Here is a 20570-nt window from a genome sequence, read left to right on the forward strand (position 1 = left end):
AGTCAAACTGGGAAGTAGAAGACACCTCCTGGAGATCAACAGAGTTGTCCGAGTTGCCGCCACAACTTTTTCTTCAGACCATAACAACATTTCCCGGGTCACCGGGTGGCAGTCGTGGGGGCGGCTAAGGGTCACGAGGTTGTCAGATGACACACCATCACTTCAACCCCACCGTCTGTGGCCATTATGATGTGACGAGGCCGTTTTTGCGTCACGCTAGTGACCCCCCACCCCCCATTAGCCACACCCTCCAATCGCCATCCTCGGGGGTCAGATATCACAGACCTTGCCACTGGAACTAATAGAGTACTTCCTGCATCCCTACTTCTAAAGCAGCTGCTCCACGCTGCGTAAATGAGAGAAAAAAAAGGATGGTGGGTGGCAGGGTGGTGCTAAGATCAGCTCTTTTGATAATTGGAAAGGTTTATTTTGTGCCTTGGCCACAGGGAACGTGGCACGACTTCAACAATACAAAACAATAGTACACCTGTGCAGTCTAATGAGAACCTTACAGGACGCAGATGCATTTCATGGAAGATCCCAAATCTACAAAAACGACACGATTACCTCCTCTGAGTTGAGAATATGACGATATATTTGCATTAGTCATTTGTCCTGTCCTGCTTTTCCACACAGCGACCGATGCTGTCACAAGGTTGACGCTGACCAGCAGACCAGACGGGGGTCTCTGTTTTGGCCGACAGTTCGTCGCTCCTATCTCCTCGCTGAACAGGCCCGGTGTGACGCTAGCCAGGACTCTTCTGTGTTTTCACTATCTAACTTCGACCCACTCCGATGCCCCTCCAATACACACAATCTCCTCTGTCCCATGCAAGAAAGAACAACCAACCTTAAATGTTTTGGCAAAAACACATCATCCCTGTTGTGTAACAGCTTGACGCATAAGATGCACACAGAGCGGATTCCCTGGCCGCTCCGTGTCCATATGTCCTGGACACCATACAACAGATGCATCTGATTTCTTCAGCTCCGCTTGCCACGTGGAAAATAAAAGTGATGGCTATTTGGGAGGAAATGACAACGAAGCATTTTTCTTGTTTGCTTGCTTTCTCTCCCGTGACAATCAAGACTGTTGGGTGTTTGATTTGTAACAAGTACATCAAGACTCTCCTCTCAGATGCAGAACGCAACACAATACCAAATAGCACGTATTTCTTCTTGTTTCTTATTTTTATAACGTTGCACAATGGGTCTTTTTTTTTTTTTTTTGCTTTAGGTGAATAAATTTGTCTCCCAGGACAGGCAATAATTTCCCTGTCTGCATCCGACCCACATATTCAACGTGAAAATTTCATTGAGCAACTTGTTCTTCTCTCACTTCTTTTGTACACCAGTTTGATCTTTATGTGAACATGAAGTTTCATCATTTTTATTTATTATTAATTTCTTATTTTTCAAGTTGCATCATGGAAGGTGAAACTTCTCTGTTCTACAGGAGTGAGTTGTTTCTATGTGATGAGACTCGCCTCCCAAGCAAAATTATTCCCCTATGGTCCATCACGTGTCATTCAAAACCTCGTATTTAATGCCATAATTAGTTGTCATTAAATTGAATTGTATGAATTTAGTTGAACACCGCAGACACATTCTTATTACGTTTCCCATTTCACTGCCTTATTATTACTCCTCTGCGGCTGCCTGTTCGAATGTCACTTAAAAATTCAAGTCAATTATCGATTCAATTAATTTACATTCTTTCCTGTATAGGGGGATTGTTTCTTTATGAACAAAGCGGACACCAGGTAGCAACAGATTGTGTTGTGCTGTACATTAATTCCTCATTAACTCAGAGGACAAGGATGGGGGATAAAGAGGACAGGATGAGGCTACACCATCTGCACGTTGCAGGCGGCACAAGGGACTTAAAAGCAACACATACACAAGAAAACCACAAACACACGCATGTGGATGCCGTTTTGCTCCTACCTCCTCTCTAGTAGAGTCCACACGTCTGGATTCCTGCAGAGACCGTCCAAAAGCTGCACTTGTGGCTTCTTTTTCGCTCTTATCCGCTGTTTTTTTGCCTCTCCCGCATGTGTCACGCGTGTGTTTGCATTCCCGCAAATGTGAAGACACAGATGGCACCCAGATGGAGCGACACGCACACACATGCGTTTAGTGCTGTGGTGCGTTCACGTCCCCTCTCTCTTTCTCTCTCTCTCTCTCTCTCTCTCTTCTACGTGTGCCTTTTCGTCTTGGTCACGTCCACTCGACTGTACTTCCTCCACTACATGTGCTCTCGCAGCTTCTGAGCTTCTGAGCTTCCTCCCACCCGAGCCACGCAGACCCTGCCTCCTGTGCCTTAAGCCCTGCCCTCAATTTCCCACCGTGTGTGACATCACCAAGCCCACTCCTCTCGCCTCCTTCACCTCACAGTATGGCTGCTGGCCAAGCAAGCATCCAGTAGCGCCTTCATTCACTGAGATGGACCCTGCAATTAACATAACTAATTGCTTTGGCACCTAAAGGCTAAACAAGAGGCCGTGCCATGGGTGACAAAAGTGTGCGCATCTGCATGCATGTGAATGCGAGCCCTCCCGCCCCGGCCCCCGCCTCCTTTTTGTCTCTCACCGATACCCTTTGTCTCAGCCCTTAATGCAGTCAACCTATTGTGTTGGTCCGAGGATGGGGTGGGGGACACTTGAGGAGCCTGAAACCAACCCCACCCCACCCCACCCCGCTCAAGTTAAACTTAAATCGCCGGCTGATTTATGCGCACAAGCAGACAATGCAGGTGGTGATAAATGGTGGCTATTTAGGAGACCCCCACTCTTCTTTTACAGTACAACGTGGACCAGTTTCAATGACACGGGCAATGTGGAAGGGCTTTGCGGGTACTACGATACTCAATTATTCAATCATCAGACCACAGCGAAGTACATTTGCGCGAGAGCAAAGTGGAGATTGTAGAGTCCTGCAGACCACAACGAGGTTGTCCTCCTTTTCTTCTATTTTTTCCTTTACTTATTTTATTTGCCAGGAGACTGAAGACAGTAAGAAAAATGGAGCACTGGAGCAAAGTGCTGTAGTTGTCTGCCACATGTCCTCTCCTAACTTTGAGGGATTTATTTGTCTTGGGAAGAAACTCTTCAGAGTAGAGTTTGGAAGAACCCTTGACCTAAACCCCATCAAACACGTCAGGGATGAACTAGAACAGACACACACACATTTCCCCGGACATGCTCCACTTCCTGTTTGGTGTAACAACCAGGTGTCCCCGTGAACCTGCAAGTACTGTTTAGCACACACATTAAAAAACTGAATTTGTGTGAATAATCATCCGTAATAACCTGGCCTCGCCTCCTCTCCTCCATTCAGAGTGCATCTGGTCAGCCAGCAGGCTCAGAGGCAGCGCCAGGTGGCGGCGAGCAGGAGGGAGGATGAGGGAGGCGGTGAGGGCAGCGGGAGACAACGGGGATGGGATGGGGGGGGGGGGGGGGGGGGGCAGTGATGCGCCAATGAGGAAGGCCTTCCATCTGATGTGAAAGGACTTAAAGCTACTGTAGTGCCTGGAATTGTTCATGCATGAAGGCAAGCAAAGTCAGGTTGTGACTGTTTAAACAAGAACTCCAATAAACTATGGCCAAGCAGGTTGAAAATGGAACTTGCCACTTCTCTGAATTTTGATTAATAATGCGCTTGTGGAATATGACTTAAGCAGCAAAATTCAGGGGCTGGCCATTTTGCCGCCGACTAAAAATGACATCCCAGTCGCCTGGTTTCAAAGTCAAAGTCAAAGTCAGCTTTATTGTCAATCTTCCCACACAAAGAAATCGAAATTACGTTTCCACTATCCCACGGTGACAAGACATAGTACACGACATACATACAAGCAAACAACACAAAATAAAAACAAGAAGGCACAAACAATGAATAATAAGAGCAATGAGAGCATGAATAAATAATAAATAAACAAATAACACAATAAATAAGAGGAGCAAAACGGAGCAAGTGTGCATACAGCAGACAGTCAGAATATAGCGCAAAAGTACAGGACGCTACGTCTATTTCAGTTCACAACCAATCACGGCTCAGCTTCGGAAAACTGGTGATATTATATACCATATGCAACTCTGATACCTGATTATTCTTGAGAAAAAAAAAAAATCTTTTTTTGCAACTAATTTTGACTTGTAGTCACCACTGGGCTCAGTAACAATATTACTGTAAGTATCTACTATATTACTTAATTATATTATTATATATTCCTTTTTGAACTATTGGTTTTACCATCAATACTGAATTTGTCAATATTACAACTTGTCACCTCTCCAGCTGCCCCAATTTGGACCAATTCCAGCGTACTTTCCACTTAAACCAAGAACCCTTTTGATTCAGCCCCCCCCCCCCAAAAAAAAGCAAGAGCAATCACAACGCATGTTACATTCAGGCAATCTTGCGCCGGCCCGTCTTCCTGGCGTCGCAGCTGTTTGCCATTGTGTACATGTGTGTGCAGCCAGATGAAGACAGAACAAGAGAGTGTGTGCGACATCTGTTTCAGTTCACACGCTCCCTTCTCCAATTTTCCCCTTTTAGAAAATGTAAACAGCATTTTCTTCCTCCTCCTTCTTTAAGAAAGGACTGAAGAAAAAGAGGCAGTAGGGGATCTGAGGAAATGAGCATTATGGAAATACAGTGGGATTGGAAGTGAACACAGCCCGATTGAAATGAAAAGAAGACACAATGGCAAATAAGTAACAAAAAAGATGCCCTTTTTGGCAGCAAATTTTTGAAATGATTAAAATTTGACACTATGATCACCCAACAAAGTTTAGATAAAAAAATGGACAATTCAGCATTGAGCATGTGTCAAATAAAACTACTTCTGATTTAGCCATATTAGGGTGAATTCCCTTGTAGGAGAGTTTATCAACGTAAAAGGCCAAAATAGCTGCTCAAAACAAAAATGGCCAACTTCCCTCCATGAGTCCTTGAAATTTTTCCATACATATGAGATTTTTTGTGTGTGTATTTTTGCATAGTGTTATTTTATTGTGTATACTGCAAACAAATAATTCACCTATCGTTTTATATGGGGAATTCGCAACTCAATTCGAATTACCATTTTATGTATTTATAAATATATACATAAAAATAAATTAAATTGATTTAAAAAAATATATATGGCACACACACGTTTATATGGCTACCCTGTGAACCGTTGTCAACCGGCTGAATGGCTGTGTAGTCACACTGGATGAGTATAACATCTTTGCTCACGACTGGACTGTTTTCAAAGGCTCTTTTAAAAACATTATTTGAGTTTTTATTTCCATGCTCCCGTGGTCTTGCATTGACATCTCCATTAGTGGTTTGTAATTTAATCAACAGCCGAGGAATGCAACATAACGGCCCATAAAAAAACTCCCTCGCGGTCCTCATCAGCAATACAGGCGGACGCCGAGAGAGAAAACACGTGTAATGTCTGTTCGTTTTTTTGGTGGAACTTTTTGTACAAGGATCGAAATCAGCAAAAGAAAAAAGGACTAGTGCTGAAGATGAAAAAAGCTGAATTGAAGACAGTGGGCATATTAGTAAGCGATTTTGTCTAAATGCGAACCTGATGTTCCTGCAGCACACCCAGTGACTCACCACAAGGATTGCTTGTAAATGCAACCAAAACAGCTTGATTTTATACACATGCTGATTTTAACATTTTAACCCGTTTTTAAATTGTAAGAGGCCCCACACGAAAAGGAGAAAACTGACGTGTGTGTTCTTACTGTTCTGTTGTTCATGCAAGATGACTAACACGGCACACCACACACATAACAGTAACTCCTCCAACAAATCGTGAGTCTTCAATCACTCCTAACACATCCCACATCACAGGATAATACCTAGGGATAATATTCATTCATTCATCATCCGTGCCTTACGAGGGTTGCGAGTGCGCTGGAGCCGAAGGTTAGGCTTAGAACATGCAATGTGAGGCGGACGTGCTAACCACTGTGTCACCGTGCTTATTTCTTCCAGACAGCATTTCTCTTGGGTATTTTTTTTCTCCTTTGAGAAATGGGATTTAACCGAGAGAATAGCGGCCAAATGGCTTTAAAATGAAGACAGAGATTTTTATGGGCTCAAATAAAGCTGCTAGGGTGCCATTCTTGATTCTTATTCCAGTCACTGTTTTTTTGAGTTTTAGCACTTCCCACTCAGCGTAAAATCAACTTTTGGGGGAAGTTTTTTTTTTAAGATTGGTGTTTTCATCATTATACAGCAAGCAAAGGAATATATATGTCAATAAATATACATAAAAATCACAATATAATAACTGCAGTATACAAGATATAATCATAATTATCATAAATATATAAAAATGATTATAGTACTTTCAAATAATTTATGTTAAGTTCTACAAATTTAAAAAAATATTTTATGATGAGTTACTTATTGAGGAAATAAATAAAATGCCCATTGCCAGTAATTCTTTAAAAACACAACAAATGTTCCATTAGCCGATGAGGTCATTGACAATTCCTAATCACAAACTTCACTAGCAAAACATTTCCTCGTTCAAGCAAGAAACATCCATCTAAAATCGGAGCAATGGCGCAGTCCGGCAATGTTTATCAGTAAATGAGTCGTCACATTAAGTGTCACGTGGATCATAAAACATTCCCGCTTGCCTCTTTTTCCCGGACGTTCCGGCTCTACTGATAAAACGACACATTTGTTAGATTTTTTTCAGATCAAACCTCTTCATTAGTGCCCCTTTTGATTCGCTTTAACCACCTTACCGGCAATGCTTTCCTCCCACCACTATCTCAATGTTGGCTAATCTGATGCAGCCACAGATTACTCTGTCTGATCTTGCACATATTTATCCATTACTTCCTCCACAGTGTGTTTATCTAATAGGGACACATCACTTTTAAGGGCCCGTAATAGTCCAGAGGTCCATTTACTGTAAAGGAAAAATAAGAAGAGATTAAATAAGAGGATTTTTTTTTCTTTAGGGGGGGTTATCGCTAAGGGATGAAGTGAATGATAGGTGGCGTAAATACAAAACAGATTTGACTGTCTCCCAAACGACGCGGGAAAGGAATGCGCTTCCCCGAAATAAAGACGCTCATTTAAAATCTATTCTTCCTCCTGCACTTTGAGTTAAAGAGCAGTTGAGAAGCCACAAAGCAGTTCTGGTAAGCAGCCTGGCTCAGTGGATTCACACATGCCTTTTCTTAGCCTTGTGGCTGAAAACGCCTGCCGGAGTCATTTATACGTGTCTCTATGTACAATAGCTATAGGAAGTCTATACACCCCTGTTTAGATACGACGTTTTTGTAATGTAAGAAAAATAATTCAGTTTTCAATGTTTTCCTAGACAAAATTTTGTTCTAAGTGGTGCATCAACAACATGTAGACGGACAAAAGGATAATCCTAGTCATATATTCTTTATCCTCTGAGAAGAACGACTAATAGCATTTTCATCTGTATTTTGAACCTCTGATGTAAAGCACAGCTTGTGAAATGAGTAATTTTAAATGATAGTTGGCGTTGTTTTGCGAAATAACCACATAAGGAACAACACATCACCTCTAACTTCTTCCAGGAGTAAATATTTGACTCAACATTGTATAACAGGGAGAAAAAAAAACAGCGGCCACAAGCCATTTAACATCGCATTATGTTGAGGTGATGGCATGGCAACATTTTCTACAAAAGAATGAAACAATGGCAATTAAAAAAAAAGCATTTCAGATGCCTCTGTGGTGGATTTGGTAATCTCGATCCAACTACAGTCCCAAAACGCAATTAGATTGCCATGTTTACTACTATTTGAAGGAACTGGCCGACAAGGTAGCCTTTCTGAAGTCAAACTCCCGCTGCGAAGTTTAATGACGTGTCAAAGCTGTTCGGTCTGGTTAGACTTGAGGCTACTTCGATCATTATAAGCGCTGCCAATTGTGTGACGTTTTACTGGGAAACAGATCCTAATGACTCGCCATCAGCGTTGCTTCCATGGCACACATTAGCAGGCATTACCGCATCGTGCTACTTTCGGAGGTCATTCGCATTTCATGTTTTTCCACACGCACACACACACTGGTAGTTTAACGGCAGGCTAACGTAAGAAATGGCTAGCTTAGCCTTTCAATATCGTATATTTCGGACTATAAGTCGCATTTTTTTTCATAGTTTGGGTGGGGGGGCGACTTATACTGAGGAGCAACTTATATGTGAATTTTTTCACAAATTTTCAAAATAAAAAAAATAAAAAGTGAAACGGCGATAAACGAACCGCGATGTAGCAAGGGATTACTGTAATTTGAATTTCAAGTGAAGTCAGTGGCGCGGTGCGGCGCGGCGGTTGTTTACATAAAGGACAAAGATTCGATCACGGGATGACGAAGATGACGATGGGCCCCACGTACTACCGGCATCATTAACGCCTTTGTTTGTAAGTGACACGGAGGATGAAGAGTTTGAAGGATTTAATGATTTGGAGTGACACAGAAGGTTTGAAAAACTATTATGGCTTTTACGCATGCCCAGTCCTACTCTACGGAGCTCTCTTTCACCTCCGTGGATAGAAGTCGGGGGCCGGTGCTCGGCCGGGTGGCTGTCCGGGGACGGTGGATGGGGCTCGGACATGGCTTTTACGCACGCCGGGTCCTATTCTATGGAGCTCTCTTCCACCTCAGTGGCTGGAAGTGCCACCTCCGGGAATGGAAGTCCACGCCGCCACACGCCTGGAAGTCCACGCCGGTGCTTGGGGCCGTGTGGCGGCGAACTATTTATGTTAGTTATTTGATATATTTTATTTCGTGTAGCAACTTGTATATGTTTTTATCGTTACAGTTCAGTAGTTGGCTCGTTTTATAAACGTTTTATTTATGTAATAGTTATTTGAATAACTCTGAATGTTACGTCAGGCCCGTTCTCAGCTCTTCGTTTGTGTTTATGTCACGTTGGCATACCTATCGTTTAGCCTGTTGTTGCTCGTTCATGTCTGTTCTTGGTGTTGGATTTTGTCGAATAAATTTCCCCCAAAATGCGACTTATACTCCGGAGCGACTTATATATGTTTTTTCTTCACGTTAATGTACATTCAATGGCTAATGCGACCTATATTCCGGAGCGACTTTTAGTCCGAAAAATACGGTATGTCTGCCGGCAATGCATTGTGGAAAAAAGGCCAAACTCGTCTATAGAAGATGAATGGATGGATGTCCCACTTCTCCCGCCAAAAATCAGCTGGCAGAGGCACCAGCTCACTCGCAACCTTAATGAAGACAAGTGCTCTTCAAAACGGGTAGATGGATAAACGGATAGTTTGACGACAGGCTCTGTTTCTGGCTAAATTCTCTCGAGACTCATTTGCTGCCCACCCTAAAGGCATTAGAAACAAATGAGGGGCTGATCATTGGGGGTTCCCAGCCAACTGGTGCTTTAGCCCCTCCTGACATCCTACTAGCCCTATCACGCCTCTCCCTGCTCGGGTTCTCTTCACCCCCCCATCTATTGTCCCCTCTATTTCAGCTAGCTTCATATATCACCCATAACAAATGGGTTCCTCCTCCCCCCTTCTTTTTCTCTCTCGCTCTCTCTCTCCCTCACTTTTTCCTCCTCCGCCGACTCGATGCCGATGAAAGGCAGGCATTGAGCCCGGCAGTGGCATTCCAAAACCTCAGGCCTCGGCTCCAGCGTGTCTGGCTATTCAACACTGCTGGGAGCCATTAGTTTAAGTAAGGCCTGACCCACCTACTCACCCACGAAAAACCCTCAGATCTCCTGTTACACTCGTACGGGGAGGCGGGGGGTGGCTACCATGTGCCCATACGCCAATGACAGAGATCGGTCAATACAAGAGGCACAGGTATTTTTGTGCTGGGGGGCGGGGGCGGGGGCGGGTTGAGCGGCGAGTGCAAGTGAGTGTGAAAGTGTGAGCGGGAGAGTGGCTGCATGTGTGCTTCTATTTTTTTATGAGCGGCGGGGTCACACGCTCTCTTGGCTGCATCTTCTCCAAAAGTTTCCAAACAGGGAGGCCAAGTACGCAGTCAGACGCCAAAGTCCACCCCTCAAACTCCTCAACCCCGATCCTTTTAAACCAGTGGTTCACAAAATGGGATCCACAACCCAGACTGGGGTGCCAATAAAACAACAATACAGGGTACCCCCCCCCTCTATTTCATGGATTTTCAAGGGATGTTTTCTTTCAACGAGATCACATTTGGTGTTACGTTGTCTTTACTGTAGTACCGCTTTGTGCCACAAGTCGGACAACAGCGTATTTAGGAAAAAGCAGAGCAAGCAGAGAAGTCCCCAACCCAAAGTGACAACATACAATGGGAAACTCCATAAGAGCGTTAGCCAAGAATTCGCATCTATCCGGTGATGTTGTCACTATTCATGAGACGGGTATGTGAAAACAAACGGTGCAGCAACACTTGTATACAAACATGCGGATATTGGCCGTAATCCAGCTATTTAAATTTTGATTAAAATATCATCTGATATAATTTCTATAAATGCATCATATTTGTGAGAGGATCCTTAGAAAATAATATCCCCAGTAAAAGGAAGGTGAACGCCTGCTTTAAACGATCTCCCTGACCCAAACCACAAGCACTGCTGTGGACATTCATCGGTTCCTCTCGGCACTTTTCAAGCTGTAAGCGCAGCGGTTTTGGGCAATTGAGGTGGAAGGGATAGTAGAAACGCGCTGTGTGCCGCTGGCGTCATGACCGCGTTGGCACGTAAACACGGACAATTCTCTAAACAAGTCCATGTTTGGGGAAGGAGAACACTTGGCTGGGCCCACACACAGTCATAACACATACAGTGAGTAAATCCACTCACCTCGCCTCGTGCTGGAGGTGTGCCTGCTTTGGGAAATTGGAACTGTTATTTTATGTAAGTTTGTTTATGTCGGCATTAGTGGCCGTAAATCGCGGCTCTGGATGTACGCTGGTTTTAAGGTCACGGTTTACTTACTACAGTAACATAAAAAAAAACAAGGTTTTTTTGGTGTCTATGCAAACAGAACTGATTCATTTTGAAAATAATTTTTGAAGTCAATGTTTTGTGTCATCCAACTATTTTTGTAGGTTTGTCTTCACTAAACTGATATGTCAGTCTTAAGCTATTCTAGATGACATTTGGCAAGAAAAAGGAGGTGTGGCTTGCGAGCCAATCACGGAATGTTTTGAGGATATTGTACAAAAAATGATATGGAATCCAATCCTGGAACAACCGCCTTTTTTTTTTTTAGCTGAGAACAAAAAAGAACAAGCTCCCATCTGTTTTGTTACTCTTCATAGCAATTAAATTCATCTGAAGGGGGAGGAAACACAAGCCAAAAATACCACCGCTTCCTAAATATCAGTAATAAATGTACTTACATGCAGCGTCAAGAGTTACAAGAGTCTGGTCTGAACCACAACGCCTACTTTCTGTCATTTGCGGAGAGGAGAAAGTCTGGCGTTGACAACAACGGGTTATCCTATACTTCCTGCTACCATTTTGTATAAACTTCCCATCATTTCTTTTGGAGAGGGTGCTCCCGAGGCCACGGCAGCAGCTGTGTTGCTCACTTCCCCGGCGGCCGTGGCACCTGTGATGTGCAGGTGGCTCATCTGGCAGCCGACAAGGCAACACCTGGCCTGGCAGCAAATAGAGCCTTCGGGCTCTGTGCCGTCACTGTTTGTGTGCGCTTGAGGGGGGTTTGTGAAGGGCTCAATTAAACCCAAGGGAAGATAAGCCACACACACAGGAAGGTGTTAGTATTTCCCAAGGTTGTGCCTCGGGGTTGTTTGGACTTGTCAAAGTTGCAATACAATCCTTTCTGTATACAAGAGAAGTATTTACAGTTTGACTTGCACCGTTTTTCCTTTCCCCCGAGAACCTATAATATCCCCGGTGGTGGCATTTTGCTTGAACATCATAATGTAAAGTATTGCTCATAATGTCGGTATTGTTACAAGCCTGTTAGAATCTTGGAAGTGTACGTGTAAGTCCCCCATGCTCTGACTTCACTTCATTGGGTTGACTTCTCTGCAATATAATTGGACGGAATCAGTGGTGCGTGGTGCCAGTCGGAAATGAATGAATGTATTTGGCTCCGCAAAATTTTGAAAGATATACAATTTTATTGTTACCGGTGCTAAAGAGCAAGTTTTACACTTCACAAATGTCTCCAGCAGCGTATTGTGGCAACCCCCTACTGGGCTGTTGTTGTGACCCCCACGGTGACATCTCGCACCAGAACTCAACAAGGACCCCCGAGCAAGGACAAGACGCAGAGACACAAACTGACAAGGCTCATAAACAACGGCGGCCAGAACACATTCCACCCATGGGAGGAAGATATGGAGCTCAACTCCAGTCTGAGCCACACAGAAACTTGGGATGAATTTAAACCGCATGCAGCACGTGTGACAAAATACCGAGTCGACACACTTAGTCAAATAAATAAATGAATAAATAAATAAATTAAAAAATAAATCTAGTGGGTTTCCAAGTCTTATCATTAAATTAGCAAAATGAGTCAATATGACCACAAGGTGCCTTTAAAATTTCCCAATTTCTTACCCCCCACCTCGGAGAAATCTAAGATTTTAAAATATGCAATGCAATTTACATTGTGCGCATGCGGGTAGTTTGTGTAACATCAGTCAGCCATATGGGATGTATGTCATTTGAATGTACATGAGGGGGGGAAAGGATATCGGCATTAAACGTGCAGTTGGGAGCTCAGTGTAAATCCAACCTTTGTGACAGGCAGGAGTGAAGAAAGATGCACTAGGACATGAGGTGAACTTGACAAAAGTCATAAATCTCCTCACAAGCGTGCTGGGTGGTGGGGGGGTGGGCGAACAAGCCAGGAAGTAATAGAGCTCCTCTGTGGTTCATGAATTTGATGAGCAGACGTGTCATCTCTGTCATTAGCTTGTCATGTTTCTTTCTATTTTTTTCAAGTGGAGATGCTCATCATTGAATGTGCTTCCCATCGGGCAAAGAAGAAGATAAATGGCATCTTTTGACAAGATGCCAAGCTGTCAACACTGTCATGAAAGGAGGTGGCGGTGAAAGATTCTGTCAAATTTATTATTTATTCTTTAATTTATGCATATTTATTTTTATTGTAACATAAAATGAATCTCAAATCCCCACCAAAAATGTAATTACTATTTTTTTTTCTGATTTCAATACTCCTTTTTAGGGGATTTTTTCTTTCCTTACAATTGACTGAATTCTTGGTGAAATCTGAATCTATTCTCATCAGATTTAAAACTCAAACATATGAGCAAGGGCAGGGCAATATCATACACAAGGCAACTCCAAGCCAATGTGTATCTCACTTTGTGCAAAATGACAGCGTTAACTACACGGCAAGCAGAAACGGGGGAGCCCGCAATCAAGCCCAAAAAAGGGGGGGGGGGTATGTTTTGTCGGGGCACCTTAAATAGCCCGGGACTTCTGTAAGCAAGGCTGGTATTTGTGAGGATTGTTGTTGGCGGGCGAAACCTCGGCGCTGGGAGCACATCTGGATCCCATTCTCTGTCGGAGCGCCGAGCTGCAACAAGAAGCAGCTGTGCGAGAGCTGGCTTCAATTAGCCTCACATTCTCCCTGACAGCTAATCCCTTTCGACTCGTTTCTCTCACCGTTTTTTTTTCTCCTCGCCCCCCATCCCATCCCAGCCCAGCACCTACCCCACACTTTTAACTGCTCGCTCGCTCCTCACTTGGAGTTGCCACACTGTCTGCAGTCATCGACGAGGAGGGGGGAGACAGCGCGCTCAATTGGAAACAGACGTCGGCGGAGAGAGTGCACAAGGTCTCACGAAACACGCAACTCGACATTTCCTATCGGGTTGACAAGGCTGAGGCTGTTTTTTTGTTTTTTTTTGCCAAACAACAGGGAGCTCCGCAACAGTGTAGAAACAGGATTGCTTTTTTTTTTTAACATGAGTGAAAAGTTTCTTATTTTTTTTTAAAAACTCACTCATGGAACAACAAAACAAGGTCACCAAATATTAACAGTATTTTGTATACAAGTTTCACTGACAAATTGGGCTATCATAAGATCTCAAGGACCCATTCCTGGAACTGAACAAGGAGTTGCTCATTTGAGAATTGGCCCAAATGAGCTCCGATTGGAAGCAGGTATCCTCTACCGCTGTCTCCAAATTATTATTTTTTTACGCTAGGGGCTGGTACATGGGCGTACAAATTTGCTAACGTATAGTCTTGATCAAGAATATATAATTTGCTGCCCAACCCTTCCAAAAAATTAACTGTGTGGCCCGGTATCAAATGGCCTACATAATGTTAAGGTTTAAAAATTCAAACCAGACAGATTGAGAGCACTTAATAGTCTCAAAAAGTTTTAATATTTTTATATGCCTGTATTTTGACAGCAAAGACATAAACTTTGACTCCCGGGTCAAATTTTTTTTACCAAAGAGTCTGACTCAGCCCAGTTCTGGCAACCCGCTTACGCCACAGCCTGGGAATGTTTGCTTAAGATTTAGGAATACATGCGTGACAAACCCATGGCAAGTTCTGGCTAATTTGCGGGCTCACCACTTTATCATTCAAACAGAAGTAGTCAGATCCCTTTGTTGTGGTGATCTCACAAGGAGAATTGGGCAACAAAATGACCCCATAAATTCGCTCCATTCTCACGAGAGCCGCACTTCGCAAACATCTTAAAAAGGGAATCCAGCCGGGCGAGCTCGCCGAACTAAATTGTTGCCGGTGAGTCATTAATCAAAGTTGGATCAGCATCTTGACTCAGCTGAAGTGCAAAATCCAACCCAGATCGGGCCCTGTGATGGTAAATGTGAGCCAGATTTGAGTGGTCTGATGGACCACGATGAGCAAATCTGGAAGGTTCTGGAATCGGTGTAGTCTCGGGGGGCCCCCGGAGTAAAACATTAACAGGTGGCGGTCTCGGTGGAAAAGACCCACGCGGTGACCGAGGGAGAGTGAGAGTGATACTTTTGAGGGAGGGCTCACAAAACCCTCGCACGCACGGCACAAAACGAAAAGTGCACACATGACGCACGCGCTAACAAATATTGTCCGCCAGTAGAAAACACACAAATCTTAACAAAAACAACACACTCTCATGCAAAAACAACCGGCCAGAGGAGTTGAAGGGGATGACTGCAGGTACCGCCGTCTACCTCCAGAACATTCTCCCCACATGGCAAAACACAAAAGGCCGACGTCTGGCACCGGCGCTGACCGCCCAGCAAAAGCCAAAAGCAATTAGAACTCTAATGGAAACCTGCAGGGCCTCTTTTCGTTTATTTCCCCTTTTTCACGTCAGGCTATTGGAATCCGACTCAGCCCAAAGAATAGAAGGCGAATGGGAAAAATGATCGGAGGGGGGGGGGGGGGGGGGGGGGGCTTCCATCCAAAAGGACCCACATGTTTCCAAGAGGGGCTAATTGAATCAAGGGGATCTACATGGAAATGATTGACGAGTCTTCATGCTCGCTTGCAAAATACACTTTTTCTTTCCCACGGGCCTATTTAGCTTTCTGCATAGCGTCACGTTAGTGGGTTTGGGACAAGTTGACACACTGATATTGGCCTCGTGTGTGGCTAATACACAGCGACATTTTTTGGCCTTATAGGGCTGCACAATTATAGAGTTGGACACTTTCTTTGGTAGTAACTGGATCAAATCGGATGGAATAGATCTGTGGGTATAAAGCTGTAAATGTGCACGGTTGAAGGGTATTCGATACTATAAAAAAATTGGGAATAAGTTTATGGTAGTACTTACAAATAAGACTCAACATAACAGGAGACATTTACTGTGTAAGAAATGACTCATGTTGCAAAAATAAAAAGAAACATCAGTTCAAGTCAAGGGAATATTGTCTGAGTATTTTTTTCAAAATGTGTGACTCAATTACTTATTTATCAGGCTCCTGCAGAACGTGAGGATGAACTGATCATTTGAATCAGGTGTGTTTAACGAAGGAAACTTGGAAAACATGTAGGAATGCGGCCCCCGAGGACTGGAGTTTGAGACCCCTGTTTTAAATAATTTGAGAAACACATTTCAATCCATGCTAATCTCTTTTGCTCCCGCCACAATTTCTCATGAACTTTACCATGGAATGTTTCTGGGAATGTACCATGCACTTTCCACCCTTTCGTGACCTCACTTACAGCCTGGAGCCATAGAAAACAATGAAGACAAATCAGGCCAATTGACCATTTACAGTTAACCTCTCTGCTGCACCCTAGCGGCCACTGTATCCCCATCGTCAACGTCATCAGCATCCTCATTGCCACTCTATGTATGGGGGGGGGGGGGGGGGGGGGGGCTTGCAGTCATGCCCTTGGACCCAAACAGACCCAGCTGGCATTGCAGCAAGGTACAACCAAACCCTGATATGAAAGCTGGCCTAAACAAGAAAACAAAACAAAAAATGAGGCGAAAGAAAAGTCCTTCTTGCATCAAGCAGAAGCTCCAGCCTGGTTTCTCACCGCCTGGTGTTTTTCTCTTGAAAGCTTTAAACTCCAGATGGTGGAAAAAAAAAAAAAAAAACTTTGCCTGGTGGATTAAGGCTCTGCAAATCCGTTGCTGAAAAGACACATAGACCCAAAAGCTGCTACTCAAACAAATGGGAGCATAATAGCTTTCGTGAGTGTGTGTGTGTGTGGGGGGGGGGGGGGCGTTAAATATTGGATAATGGAATTGAGTAAGTGTTATGCATAGTTTATTCTCACTCTTTAATAGAGCTTAATGGGCGTAAGATCTGGGCTGACAATAGGACGGCTGTGTTTTGTTTTGAGGCACATTCAAGCGCAGATGATTAAAAAAAGAAAAAAAAGAAAAGAACACTTTGGTTATTCATTTGTCATTTGTGCATTTTCATGACCCTTTTGATGCAGGCTGAGTATCCATGAAAGAAACAAAACGGTGCCAAGGACGTGGAAGACGTTTGTTTTGGGTCAGAGTGTGCAGCTTCACACCTGACGATACATGATAGTCAGAAGAGTCAAAATATGCTGACACAGCGAGTACAAAATGTCTAAAAATGTAAGACTGACTCAATTTTCTAAAGCAGATTGTACAATTTAAAATAAAAACAAAATTCCTCGGTCCCTCTTGCAATGTTGCTGCTGTTTTGCAGTCATCAAACCTTCACATAGATGTTGTAATGATGGGTTTGTGCATTGTAATTCTACGATGACCTCCCACGCTATGTAATTGTAGACTGTCTGCTCATCAACCGAAAACTGACTTTGTGGGAGCTGTTATAAAAAGCCCTGAAACGTCCAAGTGCTCATTAAGTATAATAATGAACATTTGCCCTGCATCATAATTTATTTTATACTTTCAGCAAGGGCCTGGGATGTATTTAGAAAAACAATATCAGGCCCCTGATGAGAAAAGGGTTCACTTTGTTTCACAACTCAATTTAGGTTTTTATGCTGAATTATGTATTTTGCAATTATTTCTTTCACTGAATTTACATTAAAGCAACTTGACTTCTGACCTTGATATATATTGTTGCGTCCCCCCCTCACAATTTTTTTTTCTCCTCAGAATGGATTGGGAGTGGAGGAGGAAAAGATGTAAAACAGAAAAATATATATATACCAAGAAATATGTATACCAACTGCAAAACTGAAGCTCCACTCAAATGTACTTAACGGCCAGCTTTTATCATTAAAGCCTTCACATAAAACATGTGAAAATGAGGGCAATTCAATATGTTCAATATGCATTGCACCAACTGTTGAGCCACAAAAAAAACAACAACAAGTGAGATCAGATGTGGCCTGCATCCAGAATCTCTTGAATTAGTGCTCTTCACAAGCATAATATTTGGATGCTGGCTGACAAAACTGTGAGTTACACCAGCCCTATCTCAAGGACACGCACCGTCATCATCATCATCATTCCACCCCCTTCAGCCACCCACATATGCCACACGCTTTGGTCCTCCCCCTTTCGTCCAGCCTGCCCCTCCGTCCCCTCCTCCTGCCAGGCCGCCACCTGTTCTCTGCAGCATGCCGCACAGCTGCTCCACCACAATAACAAATTAAGTTCCACTGTGGCAGGAGTCATTACCTATCGCTCTTGCCATGGAGGAAAGCGTCGGCTACAAGATGGGGGGGGGGAGGGGGTCAATTGTTCTGATGAGCGGGACTTCAAGGGGAGCCAGAGGCCAAACGTGTCACAAATGACGGTAAAATAGAGAACATTCAAACGTTATGAATTGTTACAACACAGAAGCCGAAATAAGAAGTAGTAAAGTCAATAATCAATAAATACCTTATTAGTGATTCCTCAGGGAAAAAGGTGTAAAAAAAACAAACTGTAGCCAATATTGCTTTGGGGAATAAATCGAATTAATTTTCATAAGGAACTTCAGGGGATGCTTTGAGAATAATTGTCAATTTTTGTCTATGTGAAGCCCTTTGAGACTGCTTATGATTTAGGGCTATACAAATAAACTTGACTTGACTTGAAGGAACAATGGTCGTCAAGCGTGTCCAGTTCGGATTTGTGAACTTATCAATTGAATGATTCTCACGTAAACATAGCTTTAAAAAGTGTCATCTCGTGACAGATTGCTCTTGTTTTGGTTTTGAAGGAGGAGGGGGAGATCTATTGTAATTGGATACAGGGCTGTGGGCAACCCCCAAATCTTAAAAATGACCTTATATGTAGCTGTTTTTTTCTTATCCATCTCAGGGGGCGGCCATTTTAGCACTTACTGTCGATTGAAAATAAAACATCACAGTTGCTCTGGTAACAACGGTCAAGGCTCATGTGATGTTTACAAGCACACACAAGGACAACATAAAAACTCATGTGGAGCAGACATCATTTTTCTTCTCTTTGCTGCTTCTATTGCAAAATATACCAAACATTCAAATTCCCCAAAAATATATCTAAGGAATCAAGTACAACCCCCTTTGTCATAAAAGTCTTTATCAAATCAAATCAAATCTCTCCTTCAGGGAGATGTCGAAGTCAATCAATTTAAGGAGAGCTGTAGCTGCCAAGCTTTTTGCCCGTGGCCTTAATGGAGTGTGTTTAGCAGTTGTATAGAGCAGCCACCCATGCAGTTATTGGCAGGTGCACGCTGTAAACAGTTGTCAGGACAAAGCAGCGGCGTTAATACGATGCAGGAACAAGCCTCGCTGCTACTGTGCACTTTTACATGCGGTCAGAAGATAGGCATTGTGAGCCGAGGTGTTACAATAAAACCTCGAGACTCAAGGCATCCATTTGTGCTGCCAACTATGCATCCATCTGATTTATCACATCACAATCTGTCATTATTTTCAAATCTATGTTCGTCAGTCATCAATCGTTGCAACTCCACACCAAGCGCGTGTTTAGTGAGCAACCCAAACAATGCATCAATCCAGACTAAAGCTTTGATTGTGACAACAATGTGTTGTCTAACTCATCTTGTCAAGCAGCTACTTGACAGCTTAACAAAAGGATGACTGGTCTGTTAGCAGGAGGCCCGAGTCAGAGCAGAAGTAGGCTCAGACGGGCGCTGGGATTTGCTGCGGTCATTATGGCCCCTCTGTGTGACAGCTGGCCATTGAGCCCACCCCGACATCGTGCCATCCCCATCCCCGACCGACCGACATGGCCTTGCTGCTTCTTTGTCACAGCAGCAGGATTGTTACAGAGTAAATCAGCTGACGTGACCTGCTGGCCAACTGAGTGTCTGGATGGCAGGATAAGATGGAACCGTCTCATTTGAATCTGTCATACAACGGAAAAGCAACGCCCTCCCAGGCTACCGGCATCTGCTGATTGATCCAATTTTATAACCTACAAAGCCCAACTAATCTGCAAGCTCAGCGTTTTTTACTTAATATGTATACGTATTGAATCACATGACCGACAAGTGACAAGTGATTTTTATTTATTTATATTTTTATTTATTTATTTTTAAAATTAGACTGATGATAAAATATTTAATAAAATATAATAAATAATAGAATAAAATAAAGACAATAAAATATATTTTTTGAAGTCTCTCTGTGCAGTGCAGAGAGCTCAACATTTTGATGACCCGAATGTTGGCTTGAAGACATTTCCCTAAACTGGACCCCTGCAGGAGACAATGACTCTGCGATCTGAGCGCACCGCACACATGTGACCTTTAACGTATGATTTCTGTCTTGGCAGGAAAGCTTCTCTCTGTTATTTGCTACTTGCCGGGTCACTGGCGGCGGACTATTTAGCGGACTTTCTCAGCAGTCGTACCATCTGTGTGAGCTCTGCAGGTGCTTGGCCTGCTGGCACACCTCCACAAAATGTGCACAAGGCTGTTTGAAAGCTGGTAGAGTCGAGCGACCCTCGCTTCACGGCAAAACCGACATTTCAAGGTTATGAAGTTAATGCCATACTTGTTTTGGTTTGAAAAAAATCAAAGTATTTCTGCAGCAGTAAAAAAAAATAATAAAATGGCTAAGAGGAAAGTAGTAATTGGTATTTCCACACTTTGCGACTGGTGCATTTTATTTCTAAATCAAATCATCAGTCAGGCATTTCTAATTTTAAGAATGCTATAAAATGAATTTGAAATGACATTAAAGT

The 20570-nt window shown here is 43.3% G+C and overlaps 1 protein-coding gene across 2 annotated transcripts in view; it reads right to left on the reverse strand.

Annotated features, from left to right (window-relative positions):
* Nucleotides 1-20570, reverse strand: part of LOC119123360 (protein CBFA2T2-like) — a 41283-nt gene that overhangs the window by 15395 nt on the left and 5318 nt on the right. The window contains exon 1 of one of the 2 annotated variants that reach the window (XM_037252391.1): nucleotides 1948-2288. The exons of the other annotated variant lie outside the window; for it this stretch is intronic. The gene's annotated coding sequence lies outside the window, so the exon portion shown is untranslated. Of the gene's footprint in view, nucleotides 1-1947; nucleotides 2289-20570 lie in introns of those variants that run through there. 2 annotated transcript variants of the gene reach the window in all.

The sequence above is a fragment of the Syngnathus acus genome, chromosome 5 (assembly GCF_901709675.1).
Source record: "Syngnathus acus chromosome 5, fSynAcu1.2, whole genome shotgun sequence".
NCBI classification, from domain to species: domain Eukaryota; kingdom Metazoa; phylum Chordata; class Actinopteri; order Syngnathiformes; family Syngnathidae; genus Syngnathus; species Syngnathus acus.